Here is a 19,774-nt window from a genome sequence, read left to right as displayed (position 1 = left end):
TAAATTGAAAGTATAATTCTCTACCATTGAAAGCATACGTTATTAAGAACTATTTCTCACTTCACATATTTCAGACTCGTATGTAGCTTGAGAAAATGATTAAAACATCCAGTACACGGTATGGAAAACTTACTTTTACATACACATAAAGACAATGTACATCAAAACGAACATCTTAAGATAAGGGTGTACATGTGGAAGTGTGGAAACATGTTTTTAGTACGTTATTATTTCTATGCTGCTAGCTTCACTTAATTATATCTGTGGTTCCGCCTGAGAAGTTCAAGTATTACAAACCTGTTGAGAATGAAAGGTCGCGTTCCCGCTTTGGGATCCTTCCGAAATTGTCTTCCATATTCTAGAAACCTGGGGTCAAGTGCAACAATTTCATCACAACAAATGCACTTTCTGCTTTAGTGAACAAATGTTGAACTGCGACAGCTTTAACAAAGTGTTAGCAATGAAATATATTGGAAATGTTCTTCATGGCGTTGTCATTTCTCTTTCTCCTATCATGCAGGGATTTATGTAAATATTGAGAAAACAAGGATTTTTGGATTCATGATTTCTGATGTCATGTACTTTCTTTTCATGTACTTCATTTTTCATTGTTGGTCTACAGCATAAACATGACTTCATGACTTTTGCAACGTGTTAACTTCTGTTTCCGTAAAATGGAGCTGTAAAAACTGAATTAACAAGATTACTGAAGACTTTATAGTACTTGACACTTTGCTCAGATCTGTAGTTTCAACATGGCTCACTATGGCAAGGGGATCTCACCTTGGGTCTGAGCTTATCCTCATTGCGATTGCACAGCACTTTACTTATCGGCGACAAAGGAATGAGACCAGGTGGAATTTGTTATCTTGTTCGAAACATGAACTAATACAGTGGAGATTTGTAGATGTAAATAGTTCTCGATCTGTTCCCAATCTGAGAGAGATTCACAAACAGTATCATATAGCATCACCCGAATTTCAGAAAATGTGACTGCAATGAAGATTCAGCTAGAAACCAACTGATAAAGAAGCATCCTGCTTTAATGATGTAGGTAACGATGAGACGTTGTACAGTCAACTTACGTTCCTTCTATTTCCTTCGAACTGCTCTTCATGTAAGACATAGAGCCCCATATGCTGCGACCTAGCAACAATTCTCACGACAACTGCAATAAGACCGACCTCCATCACGGCCACGAAACAGTGTTGGGTAATCAAACGTGACGCACTTTAAAATGTTAACAGGCTCCATTTAACCACTGAATCAGCTTCCTCTCGCGCAGCTAGTCTATGGCGATAGCCTGGTGGCAGAGTCATCCACAAACCTGAGTGCCAAAATCGTCCTGCTGAAGCTCATCCAATATCATCTTGCAGACACTTATTTAAAGAGCTAGAGATCTTCACTGTAGCCTCACAATATATATATTCACTTATGAAATTTGTTATTAACAATCCGAACGAATTCAAAAATAATAGCAGTGTACATGGCTACAACACTAGGAGGAAGGATGATCTTCACTACTCAAGGTTAAATCTAACTTTGGCTCAGAAGGGGCGCAGAAGGGGGTAAATTATGCTGCGACGAAAGTCTTTGGTCACTTGCCTAATAGCATCAAAAATCTGACAGATAGCCATATAGCATTCAAAAGGAAATTAAAGGAAATTCTTAATGGCCACTCCTTCTACTCATTAGATGAATTTTTGGATATAATAAGTGGGTAATTTCCCCAACCTCCACAAAAAATTAAAAATATTAAGTGTCATGTAATATTTTGTGTAATGTAATATCCTGTACAGACATCTTTTATTAACCTGACACGTCCCACATCATTACGAAGTGTCGTATTCATGATCTATGGGACAAGTACTAATCTAATCTAACTGGCTTACCTTAGTTTTATGAAGGTATGATTACGCTCTCTTCAACTTACTTTTCTTTCTTTCTCCTGGCTCTTTCTTAGTTTACTTGTTTTCTTTTTAAGCACGATGTGCTCCTTAATTCACATAACTTATGTCTCAAGAAATGGAGAAAATATTTGAGTTATGGTGACATAAAGAGTACTGAAAATGTACGTTAAACAGTGATCACTTATTAAGGCATATAAGATATTTAGAACATTAACGCCTTTCATTTACACACGTTTAAGAAATGAACGTCGGGACAATACGTGTTCTGTAACGATAAATTTGGTTCCATGTCCTTCCTAGGGTGGATAACACACGTGGGTAATATCATCACCCTTAACTTCCAGTGGCTGAAATCACATGAAGTCTTGTGGTTCAAGTGGTGTGGTGTAATAATTTTTACATATAATATACATTTATTTTATCATAACACATGTGAAATAACCTCAGACTTCGGTAAGAACGTAATGATTTCTGTTCTGAAGAGGCAGGCTGACAATTGTAAATATTACCAAATTTCAGTTTAATAAATAATGATTTTAAAATACTGACACGAATTACCACGAAAGAATGGAACAATTCGAAGAATCCGATCTCGTGTGAGACCTGTTTGATTTATGGAAAAAGTGCAGGAATACGAGGAGCAGTACTGATCTTACCTCGGAACGTAGGTTAAAGAAAGAGAAACCACGAGTACAGTATTTGTGGATTTAGAAAAAGCTTTTAACATGACTGGATTTCACTTTCAACACTGCCGAAGGCATAAGATACGGGTAGCGAACGGCTATTTACAAATTTTACAGTACCGTACGACAGTTATAGCAGTCGGAGAACATGATAAGGAAGAAATGTACGAGAAAGAAGTGAAACAGAGTTTTAGCGTATCCCCATCATTATTCAATCCGTACATCGAAAAATCTGAAAAAGAAACCAAAGCAAAATTTAAAAAGGAAATTAATAATGAGGGAGAAGGGATAAAAAGCCTTGATGTTTGCCGGGGACACTTTAATTGTACCACAGACAGCACTGGACTTCAAGGAGCATTTAAGTGGAACCGATATTGTCTTGAAAAGAAGCTATAATATGTACATCGATAAAAGTAATACAAGTGTAATGGAATGTAGACGAAGTAAGTCGGGTGATGTTGAGTCAATCAGATTAGGAAATGGGGCACTAAAAGTAGCAGATGGAAAATGGAAATGAGCGTACGGCAATGTGGGCCGGGAATCCCACCTTCGGGGAAGTTCGGCCGCCGAGGGCAAGTTCTTGTTGCGTTCTACGCCACATTGGACGACTTCCACGTCGGGAATGGGGATGAAATGATGATGAGGACAACTCAACAACCAGTCCTTCAGATGAGAAAATCTCCTGCCACGGCCGGGAATCGAACCCGGGCCTCTTGGCGTGGCATTCCGCCACACTGACCACTCAGCTGACGGGGCCGGTCACTAAAAATAGTTGATGGGCGATGTAGAGGGTATACAAAATTCTTGCTGGCGATTTGAAGAAAAAAGTTTCTGAAAAAGGAAAATTCGTTAACATGTGTACACATTATACACTCTCAGAAAAAAAAGACCCACCACGAGGTCTTCGTACCTGCAGAACCCTATCTTGGACAGCAAGGTCGCCGGATCTCTCACCACTCGAGAACGTTTGGAGCATAATTGACAGGGGCCTGCAACCACATCAGAATTTTGACGATCGAACTCGCCAATTGGACAAAATATGGCACGATATCACTGAGGAGGACACCCAACAACTCTGTGAATCAATGTCAAGCCGAGTGACTGCTTGCATAAGGAGCAGAGGATGACCAACACGTTACTGACTTGCTCGATCTGTGTAGGTCCTCTTTTTGACTAAACCAATCAGTTTTTTCTGAAATTGTAATCATTTGTTGGTCATTTCATATACATCTGATTACGTACCATTCGGATAATATGTTCGTGGTGCGCCGTCCTTTTGCCTTAGAGTGCCTCTCTTCTCGTTTTCCTGTCTGCGTGTGAAGGAACTACTGTAAAGATATTGACATGGTTTTCACTATAAGCGCCGCCGAAGTGGCCGAGCAGTTCTAGGCGCTTCAGTCTGGAACCGCGCGACCGCTAGGGTCGCAGGTTCGAATCCTGCCTCGGGCATGGATGTATGTGATGTCCTTAGGTTAGTTAGGTTTAAGTAGTTCTAAGTTCTAGACGACTGATGACCTCAGATGTTAAGTCTCGTAGTGCTCAGAGCCATTTGAACCATTCACTATAAGCTGACTCACGAGGAAGTTTTTTTTGTACACTATGTAATTTATTACCGATACATCAGATAAGATGTGATTGGTTGGCTGAATTAGGGGAGGGGGGCCAAACAGAAACGTCATCGCTTACAGCGGACTATGGAAGGACAGGGAAGGAAGTCGTTCATGTCCTTTCAAAGGAAACATCCCGGCATTTGCCTGAATCGGTTTAGGAAAATCACGGAAACTCTAAATCAGGACGGCCGGCCACGTTTTCGAATCGTCGTCCTTAAGAACATGAGGGCAGTGTGCTAACCACTCCGCCACCTCGCTCAGAACGCCAGACAGGTCACTCTCGTTTGCAGCTTCAATATCTATCCCGATGGCTTTAAGTTTCTTGTCTGACGTAACTTATTATGAAACAAGAAGATTGTTATGGTATGGTACGTGGGAAAGAGCTGGTCGCCTGTTCGCTTACTACTGTCGTGAGAATCTCTGGAGAGTTGTCGAAGGACTGTGAAACCACAGGATGGCGACCAGATGTCGGAAGTCCACGTCTTTCTTCAGAAAGTCGGAGGCCTGTCAAAGCCGATAAGGCCGCCCTGACACAGGGTCTTTGGTTCATTTTCCTGGCAGGGCACTGCACACCATCTGCCTCTGTTGTCACCGTCCCAATATCCCTCCGAGGGTCCGTACGTTTCTCTAAGATCGCGAATCAGCATAAGAAGACAAAAAGCTGGCCCATATAAATACTGTGCAATTCCTCCAGCAACATTAATCTGGACGTAGTTATACCTTTCATCCGTAAACGTACTAACAGAAATCCAAATTGTACTTCATCTGAGTTAATAAAATCACACACTCACACAAACTGACACACACGCGCGCGCCCGCACGCGCTCGGGAGCAAGCGCGCGAGCCCCCGCACAGGCACGTTACATGGAATTTATCAGGGACCTTCCCTTTCAGGTTCCAGCTTCTGGAACGAGCTTACTTTTTATAGCACCATTCTGTAGTTCACCATCCTGTAAACCCGTCTTATTACCTTTTTAGGGGAAGCCTCCCAGACAACCCGTCTCTCTGCTTGACACAGATGTCTTACTTCAAAACGCAGAAATTTATTTTTGTATAGGGAAAGGGTTTATTAAGCCTACAACCTAGAACGGGATAAAATATAATATTTGATATTTTTTTACGTAGACGCGATGACCAAACGTCTTGCATGAAGTGCAATAGAAAAAACATTGACGTAGTATGAGACTGGCTCCACAGCGCAATCGGTCCTCAGCATAAACCATGCTTAGAATGTACCTTCACTGAGTTTGCGAGTTTGATATTACTCGTACCAGTCACACTGTGTAGAGATACTTTTGTGCCATATGCTGAGGTCGATACCTCGTACCTGGTGAACTTGAGAGACATTGTAACGTCCACACTCGGGCGTACGTTAACTCTTTAAAGCCTGTACTATAAGTTGACGGGCTTCACCTTATAGGAAAGGATTTTAATAAATATGTTGACCGCGTGTACCTAAATGGAAGCAAAACCGGACTTATACCAAGTCAGCAACAACAATGATACGTCAAGCAAGTATAAGTGCAACTACACATTAGGACGGATAATAAACAGACACTGCAGATGCTACCAATGGTTAATAATACGGTCGCCAGCCTAATTAGGCATTGAGTGAGCTTTTCCCTTGTACAAGTGGATGTACGTACAAGCATAACCACACGTAGTAATACTGTATTATATGGTGAATTTTAGAACCAGAAAAATCTACTGAACTAAGATTTTCCCTTTCTGTACTAATTTGAACAAGCTATAAACACACAACTTTACACTACAATGATTACTACGAACTGCGTTTTGCCTATTGATCCGACTGAAATCGGACATAGGTCACCCTAGAAATAGCACTTTTGACACACACACATACAATGTCAATTTTAATAATGGTAAAACACTGATAAATTTAGGTTTTATTTTGACTTTAACTTTGCTGGTCAAATCAGTGCAATCACTTCAGAATTTAAATGAATAGAAAAGAAAAGAGTGAAAGAGGGGGGGAGAGGACCCTGAAACTGTTATGATCACGGTGTTGAAACCATTAACTATTGGAAACATAAATTACTCAAGATTTACAAAATATGAATTATTATTCTTATTGTCCGATTACTTCCTCATTTAACTACCATTATTTTTGTCTCAAATTAATTAAGCTTCCTTACTAAGCCAATTCCAAAATTATCTTAGTACTCTGTCAGACCTTTGCTCTTTACTTATATTTTCATTAACCATAAAGCTCCATGAAATTCATTCTAGCATAAATAGGTCTGCAGTTAATTCTCATTAACATGAACTTTAAATCTTCATTTCGGGACACTAGGATTGCACAACATGTGGAAAGGACCCTGTCTAGGTGAGTGATTAGGATAATTCATTGATAGGACAATTCTGGTAAAAGTTAAGTTATTATTGAACTGTCAGGAACAAAATTAACACTGGTCCACACGAATACCTGTTCTAAAGATTCAACCTGTGCGAGTCGATGCGGCGGTTGGCGGGCGGCGAGATGGCGAGGCGCACAGCACACATACAATCACAGCTATGGCTTTTGCTGTAGCGGCACTTTGCTTCTTCTTGGCGTCGTAATCCTTTTCAATCCAGTGCCATTAGAATATAGCCATGCTGTATAGTCGTCGGACACGGCACATCCGAGGCTCAATGGAACCTCTTTTTCCAGGATAGCCTCCTCGATCCGGTACGTGATCCTCAGACCGATGCCCAACTCCGACTGTTTTTTACTGAGCCCGTTATGCCGTGCCGCGCCCGTGTGCATTTTCCCGCGCTCGCCTGCCATCCACCCTTTACCGCTCCCCTACAGATAGGGTATTCACCAAAGGTTTTACCTTCCACGTATCTTAATACATTGCCTACGCATGGACCAGGCACACAAATACAACTTTCACATCTTACAATAGTTTCAACATTAGTTACACTTCAATTTTGTTATAACATTGCTTGAGATTTTACATAAATATTAAAATTTACATCGAAAATTGTTTACAGTTTCTTCAACATATTGACATGAAAAGAAAAGAAATGGAATCAGAACATCGATTATATTAATTTACCGAAATTCAGAAGAAAAATTTATTATAATTACTATAGTATAGTGTTGTTGTTGTTACAACATCTTTCGAGTATCTGGAAAGCTAGCGCTCTCTGGTGGAGGAACGTTGGAAGTGATAGTCGGGCCGCTGGTTTGGGTTACGTCTCGGGACGGAGACGCCCGAGGCAGAGCGTTCTAGCTTTGGGTTAGTGTTGTTGTGTCCTGATACAGGATCACGGGGAGTCATGGGGTTTTAGGTCAGTCTGCAATTTCCGAGCTGTGAGGAGCAAAAACAGAAAGACAAATTCCCGTTGAGGGCAGGTTAATGACTTGGATCAGCATCAAACAGTGTCGCAGGGCACCTACGAGAGGCGCGGATTCAGGGACTCGACAGAATGCTTGTAGCAGAAGACTTGTGGAATTCAGGAGTTTAATTAGCACTACTACAACGAAGGCCAATTCTACACATTAGAGAAAGCGATGGAGGCAAGTAATTGCTCAACAGATGTCAGTTTCTGAAGCCACAGGGTGGGTGCTAACAGAAGTAGCGAACACTGGCAGCATTTTACATTGATAAACTTCAAGTCTGGTATCAGTAGCATTCAGCCGAAAGCTAAACGTCACTGATACTCCTATTGCGGCCAGCAACAACAGTGTTTCACGTCACTTGGCCCCGCCCTTCGTCCTTTTGTGGGTCTGGCTGCTGTAGTGGGACTCTAACCCGCGTGCAGCTCTCAGGAACTAGTATCGCTTGCTGCCTCTTCCAAGACGTGCCTTTCTGCGGCAATTTTCTACTGTGACGTCTTACAACGGCGCCTAGACGGTGGATGAGTTACCAGTTAGTTCTCTGAATCCTATATGGGAGTGCCCTTGGTGGTTCCCAACAGCGTGAAACTAACACCGTAAAAGTCATTAAGTCATCAGTATATGACAGCGTGGCTAGCTATCCAAGTGTGCCACATTCCAACAGCTGGCCTCGGGAGTGAGGCTACATAGCTCTATGGTAGCTTGCCAGCCGTTACTAAGGTACACTTTGGCCCGGCACGCTTCCCACGCTTCGTCGGGGGTAGGACCTGGGATTTGTGTTTACCTGTTTTAATGGTGAGCATTGTGTGATATTTCTGCGACACTAGATCCGGCCGATAGCTCTTGTTTGCGCTGCACCGGTTTAGTGATTACTGGCTGCTTGGTGTTCGACTCTCCGCCGTCCATTCTGCAGTCCTATTTTTGACAATGTTTGTTTCTGAAGTTTCATCAATTGTGCTCAACCCCCTCCCTCGTAGGCACACTACTGGATCTATTAAGGCTAATTCCTTTTAAACTAGAAAGGTGGATGCCGCAAGTAAATAAGTTTAGGTTAAAGGTTTGTAGTGTTATTAGTGTCTAATTTCATTTACAGGGTCTTGCGACCTTTGTGTTTTCATCTTAATCTACGTCTACATGAGTACCCTGCAAATCACACTTAAATGACTGGCAGAAGGTTCCTAGAACTACCTTCAAAATATTTCGCTGTTATGCCAATCTCGTATAGCGAGCGGAAAAACCCAACAGTTATACCTTTCCCTGCGAGCTCTGATTTCCCTTATTTTATTATGATGATTGTTTCTCCCTGTGTAGAAAGAAAGATCCTTTATTATGTAGCTACAATATAGCGGGTCAGCAACTGGAAGCAGTTAATTCCATAAATTATCTGGGAGTAGGCATTAGGAGTGATTTAAAATGGAATGATCATATAAAGTTGATCGTCAGTAAAGCATATGCCAGACTGAGATTCATTGGAAGAATCCTAAGGAAATGCAATCCGAAAACAAAGAAAGTAGGTTACAGTACACTTGTTCGCCCACTGCTTGAATATTGCTCACCAGTGTGGGATCCGTACCAGACAGGGTTGATAGAAGAGATAGAGAAGATCCAACGCAGAGCAGCGCCCTTCGTTACAGGATCATTTAGTAATCGCGAAAACGTTACGGAGATGATAGATAAACTCCAGTGGAAGACTCTGCAGGAGAGACGCTCAGTAGCTCGGTACGGGCGTTTGTTGAAGTTTCGAGAACATACCTTCACCGAGGAGTCAAGCAGTATATTGCTCCCTCCTACGTATATCTCGCGAAGAGACCATGAGGATAAAATCAGAGAGATAGAGCCCACACAGAGGCTTACCGACAGTCTTTCTTTCCACGAACAATACGATACTGGAATAGAAGGGAGAACCGATAGAAGTACTCAAAGTACTCTCCGCCACACACCGTCAGGTGGCTTGCGGAGTATGGATGTAGATCTAGATGTAGAAAGTTGGTGATTGAAATTTCGTGAGAAGATTCCGCCGCAACGATAAACGCCTCTGTTTTAAGGTGTCCACCTCAAATTCTGTGTCATGTCAGCGACACTCTCTCCCCTGTTTCTCTATAATACAAACGTGCTGCTCTTCCTTGAACTTTCTCGATGTACACTCCTGGAAATTGAAATAAGAACACCGTGAATTCATTGTCCCAGGAAGGGGAAACTTTATTGACACATTCCTGGGGTCAGATACATCACATGATCACACTGACAGAACCACAGGCACATAGACACAGGCAACAGAGCATGCACAATGTCGGCACTAGTACAGTGTATATCCACCTTTCGCAGCAATGCAGGCTGCTATTCTCCCATGGAGACGATCGTAGAGATGCTGGATGTAGTCCTGTGGAACGGCTTGCCATGCCATTTCCACCTGGCGCCTCAGTTGGACCAGCGTTCGTGCTGGACGTGCAGACCGCGTGAGACGACGCTTCATCCAGTCCCAAACATGCTCAATGAGGGACAGATCCGGAGATCTTGCTGGCCAGGGTAGTTGACTTACACCTTCTAGAGCACGTTGGGTGGCACCGGATACATGCGGACGTGCATTGTCCTGTTGGAACAGCAAGTTCCCTTGCCGGTCTAGGAATGGTAGAACGATGGGTTCGATGACGGTTTGGATGTACCGTGCACTATTCAGTGTCCCCTCGACGATCACCAGTGGTGTACGGCCAGTGTAGGAGATCGCTCCCCACACCATGATGCCGGGTGTTGGCCCTGTGTGCCTCGGTCGTATGCAGTCCTGATTGTGGCGCTCACCTGCACGGCGCCAAACACGCATACGACCATCATTGGCACCAAGGCAGAAGCGACTCTCATCGCTGAAGACGACACGTCTCCATTCGTCCCTCCATTCACGCCTGTCGCGACATCACTGGAGGCGGGCTGCACGATGTTGGGGCGTGAGCGGAAGACGGCCTAACGGTGTGCGGGACCGTAGCCCAGCTTCATGGAGACGGTTGTGAACGGTCCTCGCCGATACCCCAGGAGCAACTGTGTCCCTAATTTGCTGGGAAGTAGCGGTGCGGTCCCCTACGGCACTGCGTAGGATCCTACGGTCTTGGCGTGCATCTGTGCGTCGCTGCGGTCCGGTCCCAGGTCGACGTGCACGTGCACCTTCCGCCGACCACTGGTGACAACATCGATGTACTGTGGAGACCTCACGCCCCACGTGTTGAGCAATTCGGCGGTACGTCCACCCGGCCTCCCGCATGCCCACTACACGCCCTCGCTCAAAGTCCGTCAACTGCACATACGGTTCACGTCCACGCTGTCGCGGCATGCTACCAGTGTTAAAGACTGCGATGGAGCTCCGTATGCCACGGCAAACTGGCTGACACTGACGGCGGCGGTGCACAAATGCTGCGCAGCTAGCGCCATTCGACGGCCAACACCGCGGTTCCTGGTGTGTCCGCTGTGCCGTGCGTTTGATCATTGCTTGTACAGCCCTCTCGCAGTGTCCGGAGCAAGTATAGTGGGTCTGACACACCGGTGTCAATGTGTTCTTTTTTCCATTTCCAGGAGTGTATTTCGTTAATCTTGTAGGGTAAGGACCCCACACCGTGCAGCAGTACTCCAAAAGAGGACGGGCAAGCGTAGTGTAGGCTGTCTCTTTAATAGACGTGTTCCATCTTATAACACACAAACCTCCAAGTGTCAGACATTGAGATCGGTACCAACCGTTTACGTGGCGACTATCAACCAAAACCCGATTTAGTTCGTGACATATACTGTCACCCTGTAGAACATGTATAAACGGTAATAAAATGTAACGCCAGAACTACGAACACAGAAAAAGCGTAGCTGTGGGTAACAACTGGTTATAGAGGTGACGTGCGTGGGTTGGTAGAACGTGAGGTAGTCGTACCCAATATTCCGCCTTTAGACTCCACTGATGACAATTTTTTTTAACTGTTTATGTGTGAGACTGTTGTATGTAATTTACTTCACACACTTCTTCGTATACAACCATTATCGTGAAGCCTTTGTTCCTGAATAAGTGACACTGGATGTGTGTGTGTGTGTGTGTGTGTGTGTGTGTGTGTGTGTGTGTGTGTGTGTGTGTGTGTCATCGTGTTCGCCATGATTTTTGAACGTTATGTCGTTATTTATCTCATTATTTTGTTTATGATTACTATTATTAGTTTATAATTATTATTTCTTTCCTTTCTCAGACGCTAAGTCTGGTTAAAAATGGAAAGTGACGCGGACCATGATCAAGCGTGACTTCCTTTTAACTGTACGGTATATGTGACATTGTGTTGTGTACATAGTTCCTCGTAGTCAGCGCGTACACAACGTTCCCACTAGAGCGCGCCCCGCTAAGCACAACAGCGCAGGCGTAGCGCTCGTCCATCTCCGCACTACGAGATGGCGCTGTCTTAGAGCAAATTCTGCTTCCGCCGATCCGCGTAGTAATACGTAACGCAGCCAATGAGATTGCTGCTAACGTAGAACCTTTTCTCCTCGCGGATCACACTCGCGCAGTGATACCTGAATGCACGAGGTAGTATAACGAGTGTACAGACCTCCGATTAGCCAGTCTGCCTTACTCTGCATTAGTCTGCATTTGTCTGTACCAGGCTATAGTCAAGTTTCAGTCTGCGCCTAATAAGATTACCATATCCCTGTATATAGCCATGAAGATCAGAGATATGTGAGAATAAGATTAACGTACCAAGACCAAAGGAACTTCAGATTGTCAATTGTAAACAGCATCCAGAACCATGTTAAATTATTTTTATGCTTGTTATTATTTTAATAAATGTGTTTAAAAATTAATCAAGTTCTGTTTAAAGTTGGTCACCGTCAATCTGCTACTCTAAGCGTGCAAGTGGCATTTCTATCGTCTGACCTAACGGCAGAAGATAAACACGCCGCAATAAGACCACGAGACATATTGCTGACCCTCGCCTACTTCGTTAGAGCGGCAAGTCAAATAATCCGATGGTGTGTGTACTGAAGGTCCTACAGTATGCACACCACACATTGCATTAGGAACTTTTGGGTAATTGAACATGTATCAATAATTACAGATTTCTGTAGTTGTATATATACGTTTGGATGTAGTTGTATGACGTTGATGTACTGGTGGATATTGTGTGGTATGACTCCTGTAGTTGATAGTATAATTCGTATGTCAGCTTTATCCTGATGCCACATGTCCTTGACTTCCTCAGAGCAGTCGGATGTATTTTTCAATTTTTTCTCGTGTTTTCTTCTGTATATTTGTTGTATTGGATATGAATATTTCGATTAGTTGTGTTAATTTCTTCTTTTTATTGGTGAGTATGATGTCAAGTGTGTTATGTGCTGTTGTTTTATCAGTTATAATGGTTCTGTTACAGTATAATTTGTATTCATCATTCTCCAGTACATTTTATGGTGCATACTTGTATGTGGGAACGTGTTGTTTTATTAGTTTATGTTGTATGGCAAGTTTTTGATGTATTGTTTTTGCTACATCGTCGTGTCTTCTGGTGTATTCTGTATTTTCTAGTATTATACATCCGCTTGTGATGTGATCTACTGTTTCTGTTTGTTGTTTGCAAAGTCTGCATTTATCTGCTGTGGTATTGGGATCTTTAATAATATGCTTGCTGTAATATCTGGTGTTTACTGTTTGATCCTGTATTGAAATCATGAATCCTTCCTTCTCACTGTATATATTGCCTTTTCTTAGCCATGTGTTGGATGCGTCTTGATCGATGTATGGCTCTGTTAGATGATACAGGTGCTTGCCATGTAGTGTTTCCTTTTTCCAATTTACTTTCTTCGTATCTATTGATGTTATATGATCTAAAGGGTTGTAGAAGTGGTTATGAAATTGCAGTGGTGTAGCCGATAAATTTATATGAGTGATTGCTTTGTATATTTTGCTAGTTTCTGCTTGTTCTATACAGAATTTTCTTAAATTGTCTACCTGTCCTTAATGTAGGTTTTTTATGTCGATAAATCCCCTTCCTCCTTCCTTTCTGCTTAATGTGAATCATTCTGTTGCTGAATGTATGTGATGTATTCTATATTTGTGGCATTGTGATCGTGTAAGTGTATTGAGTGCTATTAGGTCCATGTTACTCCATTTCACTACTCCAAATGAGTAGGTCAATATTGGTATAGCATAAGTATTTATAGCTTTTGTCTTGTTTCTTGCTGTCAATTCAGTTTTCAGTATTTTTGTTAGTCTTTGTCTATGTTTTTCTTTTAGTTCTTCTTTAATATTTGTATTATCTATTCCTATTTTTTGTCTGTATCCTAGATATTTATAGGTATGTGTTTTTCCATCGCTTCTGTACAATATGTAATCTTCTTGTTTAGTGTGTTATCCCATGACTATGCTATTTTTCTTACATTTGTCTGTTCCAAAAGCCATATTTATATCATTGCTGAATACTTCTGTTATCTTTAGTAATTGGTTGAGTTGTTGATTTGTTGCTGCCAGTAGTTTTAGATCATCCATGTATAGCAAATGTGTGATTTTGTGTTGGTATGTTCCAGTAATATTATATCCATAATTTGTATTATTTAGCATGTTGGATAATGAGTTCAGAGCAAGGCAGAACCAGAAAGGACCCAATGAGCCTCCTTGGTATATTCTACGCTTAATCTGTATTGGGTGTGATGTGATATTATTTGAATTTGTTTGGATATTAAGTGTGGTTTTACAATTTTTCATTGCTATGTTTAGGAACTGTATCAATTTAGGATCTACTTTGTATATTTCCAATATTTGTAGTAACCATGAGTGGGATACACTATCAAAAGCATTTTAGTAATCAATGTATGCGTAGTGTAGCGACCTTTGTTTAGTTTCAGCTTGATATGTCACCTTTGCATCTATTATCAGTTGCTCTTTACATGCTTGTGCTCCTTTGCAGCAGCCTTTTTGTTCTTCATTTATAATTTTGTTCTGTTAGTATGTGTCATTAATTTCTGTGTAATGACTAAGGTTAATATTTTGTGTATTGTTGGTAGGCATGTTATGGGGCGATATTTTGCTGGGATTGCTGAGTCTGCTTGATCTTTAGGTTTCAGATAAGTTATTCCTTGTGTAAGTGTATCAGGGACTGTGTACAGGTCTGTAATGTAACTGTTAAATAATTTAGTTAGATGAGAATGTGTAGAGGTGAACTTCTTTAGCCAGAAATTTGCTATTTTATCTTTTCCAGGGGCTTTCCAATTATGCATAAAATTAATTGCTTGCCTTCATGTTGCAAAATTATTACATGGATCTGATCAGCTAGTCGTTGTTCTGTTAAAAATTTTAATTCTGGGTATCTGGTAATAAATTTTGTGTATACTTGTGATCTGTATCCAGTTGTGATGGTTCCTAAGTTTGTTGCTTGGTAATAATAGAACATGAGCTGTCGCCATTAATCACTTTTGTTTTACTCGATGAATTTCCTTCAGTTACTACGAAATATGACATCTCAGACAGAAAGTCACGTAGCCAGTCACATAACTGAGACGATATTCCATTAGCACGTAGTTTGACTACAAGCCACTTGTGAGGTACAGTGTCAAAAGCCTTCAGGAAATCTATAAATACGGAGTCATTTTGAAATCCCTTGTCAGAAGCGCTCAACACATAGTTTTATACTTTAACTGTTCATCTTTCTTTTATGAGGAAGGGAGCACACCTTGGAAGTATTAAACTCTGTTGTGCGGGGATATTAGTAATCTGCAAGTCTCCTCCCATTTTAGTTAGTAGTTGCACGAGTAATCCTTCGGATGTACTGAAGTGCTTGTTACTTGTTGGCGTGAATAACCCAAATTTGTTACCACAGCATTTATTCACGGTTGAGGTAACCGTGTACTTTAAAAAATACTTTGCATTGTTTGGTACACACGGTTAGTTTTAATATGATTTTTTTTCATTTTAACAGAATCTTCCGTCTGTTCTTGGTACAACAACATTATAATAAATGAAAAGCGCCAATCTACTCTTGTTCTACAATATTACTTTTATTGTGTTAACCGGTTTTCCGCTTACAAGGCCATCTTCAGATTTTTACTGAGTATTGTCACCAAAGAAGCTACAAAGTTTGCAATCAACATTAGACGAGAAGTAACACGCCTATACTGAAGTAGAAACATACACTAAGCAACACCTTTGACAGTGTGGTGGTAATGCAAAGAAAAAGTAAAGCATTGAACAGTAAATACGAAACACATACCAATCCCATTGACGAAATAGCTTTAACTAGAGACAAAAACGAACCACAGAAAAATAAAGTTCTTGTATGGACATATTTAGGTATTATTTCCAACAAAATTACTCGATATTTGCATGATACAAAATTATGCAGAACCACTAACAATCTAAACAGATTGTTGTGAGACATATCACGTAAATCAAAGCCGTTTTCGCAATCAGGAATCTACAAGATTAACAGTGAAGAATGGCCAAAATTTTATATTGGACAAACAGGAAGAATATTTAGTACACGATTTGAAGATCACCCGACAATGAGCGGCAATAACACATCCACATTTGCTGGACACTTGAAAGACACCAACCACAAAATACCCAATATGGATGGATCACTTCAAATATTACATAAGCTACAGAAAGGAATAGTCATTGATGTAATGGAAGAAACTGAAAACTACATACATCTAAAAGATCAGCCAGACAAAGTTTTAAATGAGCAAAAAGACCTGCAAAATGGGAAATTCCTAGACATCTTTCTACCAGTTCTAGGGTCAAGCGTTGCAGAAACGTAGAATGTAAAATTATTGCTGCACTTATTAATAAATATAACTGTAATGCGAAACATCAAGCAACCATAACGCAGTTTTTACTAGACTCTCATGGATCTCAGTACTATTTCATTAGAATGCAGTAATAAATGTGATATATAATATCCTTGTACCAACTGTTCAAATATGATGTGCTCCTACAACAGCAGAACAAATATTTACAAATTATTTTAAAGAAATTGCATACAGTAATATTTACAGGAATAATGAACGATAATTAAATATAACTGACAACGAAAGCATATGCAAGTTAAGTAGAAAAATTCTGTAAAATAATTATAGTCTTCCTAGTGTTGAGTACCTTATATATAAGAACTTTGCAACAGCTGCTCGAAAATAAGGTGAGCCTAAAATAGCGTGAACATCTCGAGCTAATTTATGAGCATAACACGATGTCATAGGAGCAACGACGAACGCGGTTACCAAAACAATCATCCATAAAGCAAGTTATAATGCGCCAAGTATATTTATAGATATGACTTGATCCTACATCGACATCGCAAGTGTCACTAAAATTTCCAATGTATAAGACTTCCGTTTTGGGTACTAGAAAATGGTCTAAAGCCATTCTACAATCGTACAGGAAATAAAGAAAATGGCAGCTGAAGGCTTCAAGAAACCATTAAAAGAAATTACCACATCTGATACCTCTTCAAATGTTTCTAGTATCTCTCTCAGACATTAGCCTCCCACAAGAGATTATCAAAAGCTTTATGCTCATTTCAACGCTCAGAAAAGTAATAATTTTCTATCGTACTATTTTTCCTTCCACTTCGACCCAAGTCCGTTGGATGAGGGCATTACTTAGCTGAGGGGTGCCATCGCAAGATTACTATGTCTTTTAAGTAGACCAAAGAACGACCTACTCATAACGTTTTAGAACATTCATCAACACACAAACGGAAAGAAATTGCAACAACAAGAAGGAATAGTGGGACAAAAAAGAAAATTGGTAGGCATATTTCTACATCTGAAAGATAATGTCTATTCAGATTTCAGGCCAATCGCTTAGGAGTGGTGCTAGTAGCACCGCTACAAGGATACAAATTAGGTTTGTTTCCAATGGATGCTGTGGCGGTCGTGAGAGTTACTTAAGCTTGAGATTGGACGTAGTGGGTAGATGTGAGCCAAGAATGCCTTAGAGGCAACAAAGACGCTACTATCAACGTCCCACTGAGTTTGAATGAGTTCATTTAATACAGCTACGAGAAGCTGAATATTCCTACCGCGATATTGCAGAAAGGCGTGACAAATGCAGCCACTGCGTGTGATTGCCGAAAGCGGTGGTTACGAGAATGTACAGTGGCAAGATGACAGTTCTCCGGATGGACACGTAGTACTACCGAGAGGGAAGACCATCGTGTTCGGGTGGGGCTCTGGCGCATCGTACTGCATCTGTAGCAGCAATCGGAGCAGCAGCTGACACCACAGTGACTCAAAAAACTGTTATAAACCGGTTAGTTCAGGGACAGCTCCGAGCCCGGCGCACTGTAGCGTGCATTACACTGTCCCCCATTCACTGCCATTTGCGACTTCAGTGGTGTAGGCGACAGCTCATGGGAGGGCAGGTTTCAGGTATATTGTGTTTTCTGTTGAAAGCTACTTTCGCCACGGTGCCAGCGATGGCCGTCTGTTGGACAGGAGAAGGCTAGTTGAGGACCTGCAACCAACCTGTCTGCGTGCTAGACATACTGGACTTACATCTGGTAGTTACAGTCTGGCGTGCAATTTATTACGACAGCATGGGGGCTCTCGTGGATATGCCATGCATCCTGACTATAAATTTGTACATCAGTCTGATAATTCAACCTGTTCTGCAGTCGTTCATGAACAGCGTTCCAGCCATTGTTTTTCAACGGGATAACGCTCCCCACATACCGCAGTTGTAACCCAACACGCTCTACAGAGTGTTGACATATTGCCTAGGCGTGCTAGATCACCAGATTGTTTCTATCATTGGACGATAACTCCAGCGTCATCGACAAACCGCATTAACCGTCCGTGTATTCACCGACCACGTGAAGTAAGCATGGAACTCTATCCCACAAACTGATATCTGCAACCTATATAACTCAATGCAAATGTTCAAATGAGTGTGAAATCTTATCGGATTTAACTGATAAGGTCACCAGTCTCTGAGTTTACACACTACTTAACCTAAATTATCCTGAGGACAAACACACACACCCATGTCCGAGGGAGGACTCGAACTTCCACCGGGACCAGCCGCACAATCCATGAATGCAGCGCCCTAGACCGCGCGGCTATTCCCGCGCAGCAAGTCAATGCATGCTCGTTTGCATGCTTACATTCAACATATCACCGGTTACACCGGTTACTAATGTACGAACATTTCACATTTGCAATGGCTTATCTCTCGCTTACATTAACCTGTGATCTTGCAACGTTAATTGCTTAATTATGTTACCTAGACAAATGTTTTCGACAAATTCCATTACACGCATTATTATTTGGTGTTGCGATTCTTTTTCCGTGAGTGTCTATAAATTATATCGAAATACACTCCTGGAAATTGAAATAAGAACACCGTGAATTCATTGTCCCAGGAAGGGGAAACTTTATTGACACATTCCTTGGGTCAGATACATCACATGATCACAGTGACAGAACCACACGCACATAGACACAGGCAACAGAGCATGCACAATGTCGGCACTAGTACAGTGTATATCCACCTTTCGCAGCAATGCAGGCTGCTATTCTCCCATGGAGACGATCGTAGAGATGCTGGATGTAGTCCTGTGGAACGGCTTGCCATGCCATTTCCACCTGGCGCCTCAGTTGGACCAGCGTTCGTGCTGGACGTGTAGACCGCGTGAGACGACGCTTCATCCAGTCCCAAACATGCTCAATGGCGGACAGATCCGGAGATCTTGCTGGCCAGGGTAGTTGACTTACACCTTCTAGAGCACGTTGGGTGGCACGGGATACATGCGGACGTGCATTGTCCTGTTGGAACAGCAAGTTCCCTTGCTGGTCTAGGAATGGTAGAACGATGGGTTCGATGACGGTTTGGATGTACCGTGCACTATTCAGTGTCCCCTCGACGATCACCAGTGGTGTACGGCCAGTGTAGGAGATCGCTCCCCACACCATGATGCCGGGTGTTGGCCCTGTGTGCCTCGGTCGTATGCAGTCCTGATTGTGGCGCTCACCTGCACGGTGCCAAACACGCATACGACCATCATTGGCACCAAGGCAGAAGCGACTCTCATCGCTGAAGACGACACGTCTCCATTCGTCCCTCCATTCACGCCTGTCGCGACACCACTGGAGGCGGGCTGCATGATGTTGGGGCGTGAGCGGAAGACGGCCTAACGGTGTGCGGGACCGTAGCCTAGCTTCATGGAGACGGTTGCGAATGGTCCTCGCCGATACCCCAGGAGCAACAGTGTCACTAATTTG

The sequence above is a fragment of the Schistocerca piceifrons genome, chromosome 7 (assembly GCF_021461385.2).
Source record: "Schistocerca piceifrons isolate TAMUIC-IGC-003096 chromosome 7, iqSchPice1.1, whole genome shotgun sequence".
Taxonomy (NCBI): Eukaryota; Metazoa; Arthropoda; class Insecta; order Orthoptera; family Acrididae; genus Schistocerca; species Schistocerca piceifrons.
The sequence above is the reverse complement of the archived record's forward strand: the minus strand, read 5'-3'. Positions refer to the sequence as shown.